The sequence below is a fragment of the Cervus elaphus genome, chromosome X (genome assembly GCF_910594005.1).
Source record: "Cervus elaphus chromosome X, mCerEla1.1, whole genome shotgun sequence".
NCBI classification, from domain to species: domain Eukaryota; kingdom Metazoa; phylum Chordata; class Mammalia; order Artiodactyla; family Cervidae; genus Cervus; species Cervus elaphus.
The window spans coordinates 68,719,083-68,722,052 of record NC_057848.1 but is presented as its reverse complement, the minus strand read 5'-3'; positions in this window follow the sequence as shown (position 1 = coordinate 68,722,052).

Below are 2,970 nucleotides of genomic sequence, written 5' to 3'. Positions count from 1 at the left end.
AAACAGAGGGAACCGCTTTGGAAGTGACAGGTGCAATACATTAAAACCCTGAAGTTAGCACCGACTACCTAGGAAGGGGCTTATAGATCTTGAGAAATATATGCTGGATGAAGGAACTATCTGAAAATGAACTGACCCCACACTGTCCACAACACCAGAGAAAGTCCTAGAAATATTTTTACTATTATCACTTTTTTAATTTTAATTTTTTTATTTTTAAATCCTCTATTACTCCTTTAATTTTCATTTTTATAACCTACCATTACTTTTCTAAAAAAACTTATTTTTAAAGCAAACTTCATATATATTTATTTTATAATTTTTGTGACATTGTTTTTCTCTTTAATATTGTATTTTTGAGAATCTAACCGCTACTCTAGATTTTTAATCTTTGCTTTTTGGTATTTGTTATCAATTCTGTACCTGTAAGAACCCAATCTTCACTACCCATTTTTACTAGGGAGTATGATAACTGGCTTGATTGCTCTCTCCCCCTTTGGACTCTCCTTTTTCTCCACCAGGTTGCCTCTATTTCCTCCCTCCCCCTTCTCTTCTCTACCCAACTCTGTAAAGCTCTTTGTGTGTTCTGGGCTGTGGAGAACACTTAGGGAACTGATTACTGGCTAGATCTGTTTCTCTCCTTTTGATTCCCCCCTTTTATCCTCCTGGGCACCTCTGTCTCTGTCCTCCCTCTTCTCTTCTCTGTGTAACTCTGTGAACATCTCTGAGTGATCCAGGCTGTGGAGAGCACATAGGGAAGTGATTACTGGCTAAAATACTCTTTCCCCTTTTGATTCCCCCTCTTCTCCTCCTGGTCACCTCTATCTCCCTCCTCCCTCTTCTCTTCTCCATGTAACTCTGTGTACCTCTCTGGGTGTCCCTCACTGTGGAGAAACTTTTCATCATTAACCTAGATGTTATATCATCAGTGCTGTATAGATGCAGAAGTCTTGAGGCTACTGTAAGAAGGAGACTTAAAACCAGAGGCAGGGGGCCTAAGTCCAAATCCTGAGACCACACCAGAGAACTCCTGACTCCAGGGAATATTAATCGATAGGAGCTCATCAAACGCCTCCATACCTACACTGAAACCAAGTATCACCCAAGGGCCAACAAGTTCCAGACCAAAACATACCATGCAAATTCTCTAGCAACACAGGAACATAGCCCTGAGCTTCAATATACAGGCTGCCCAAAGTCACACCAAACCTATTGACATCTCAAAATTCATCACTGGACACTTCATTGTACTCCAGAGAGAAGAAATCCAGCTCCAACCGCCAGAACACTGACACAAGCTTCCTTATCCAGGAAATCTTGACAAGCCACCCATCCAACCCCACCCACAGTGAGGAATCTCCACAATAAAGAGGAACCATTACTGCCATAATACAGAAAGGCCACCCCAAACACAGCAATCTAAACAAGATGAAAAGGCAGAGAAATACTCAGCAGGTAAAGGAACACGATAAATGCCCACCAAACCAAACAAGAGAGAAAGAGATAGGGAATCTAACTGATAAAGAATTCTGAATAATAATAGTGAAAATGATCCAAAATCTTGAAAACAAAATGAAGTTACAGATAAATAGCCTGGAGACAAGGATCAAGAAGATGCAAAAGGTTTAACAAGGACATAAAAGAAATAAAAAAGAGTCAATATATAATGAATAATGCAATAAATGAGATAAAATACACTCTGGAGGGAACCAACAGTAGAATAATGGAGGCAGAAGATAGGATAAGTGAGGTAGAAAATAGAGTGGTAGAAATAAATGAAACAGAGAGGAAAAAAGAAAAAAGAATCAAAAGAAATGAGGACAACATCAGCGACGTCTGGGACAGTGTTAAACACGCCAACATTCGAATCATAGGAGACCCAGAAGAATAAGACAAAAAGAAAGACCATGAGAAAATACTTGAGGAGATAATAGTTGAAAACTTCCCTAAAATGGGGAAGGAAATAGTCACCCAAGTCCAAGAAACACAGAGAGTCCCAAATAGGATAAACCCAAGGTGAAACACCCCAAGACAAATATTAATCAAATTAACAAAGATCAAACACAACAAATATTAAAGCAGCAAGGGGAAAACAACAAACAACACACAAGGGGATTCCCATAAGGATAACAGCTGATCTGTCAATAGAAACTTTTCAGGCCAGAAGGGAATGGCAGGACATAGTTAAAGTGATGAAAGAGAAAAAGCTACAACCCAGATTACTGTACCCAGCAAGGATCTCATTCAAATATGAAGGAGAAATCAAAAGCCTTATAGACAAGCAAAAGCTGAGAGAATTCAGCACCACCACACTAGCTTTCCAACAAATGCTACAGGTTTTCTCTAGACAGGAAACACAGAAAGGATGTATAAACTCAAACCCAAAACAAAAAAGTAAATGGCCACGGGATTATACTTATCAATAATTACCTTAAATGTAAATGGGTTAAATGTCCCAACCAAAAGACAAAGCCTGGCTGAATGCATACAAAAACAAGATCCCTATATATGTTGTCTACAAGAGACCCACCTCAAAACAAGGGACACATACAGACTGAAAGTGAAGGGCTGGAAAAAGATATCCCATGCAAATAGAGACCAAAAGAAAGCAGGAGTAGCAATACTCATATCAGATAAAATCAACTTAAAAACAAAGGCTGTGAAAAAAGACAAAGAAGGACACTACATAATGATCAAAGGATGAATCAAAGAAGAACATATAGCAATTATAAATATATATGCACCCAACATAGGAACACTGCAATATGTAAGACAGATGCTAACAAGTATAAAAGGGGAAATTAACAATAACACACAAATAGTGGGAGAGTTTAATACCCCACTCACACCTATGGATAGATCAGCTAAACAGAAAATTAGCAAGGAAACACAAACTTTAAATGAGACAATAGACCAGTTAGACCTAATTGATATCTATAGGATATTTTACCCCAAAACAATGAATTTCAC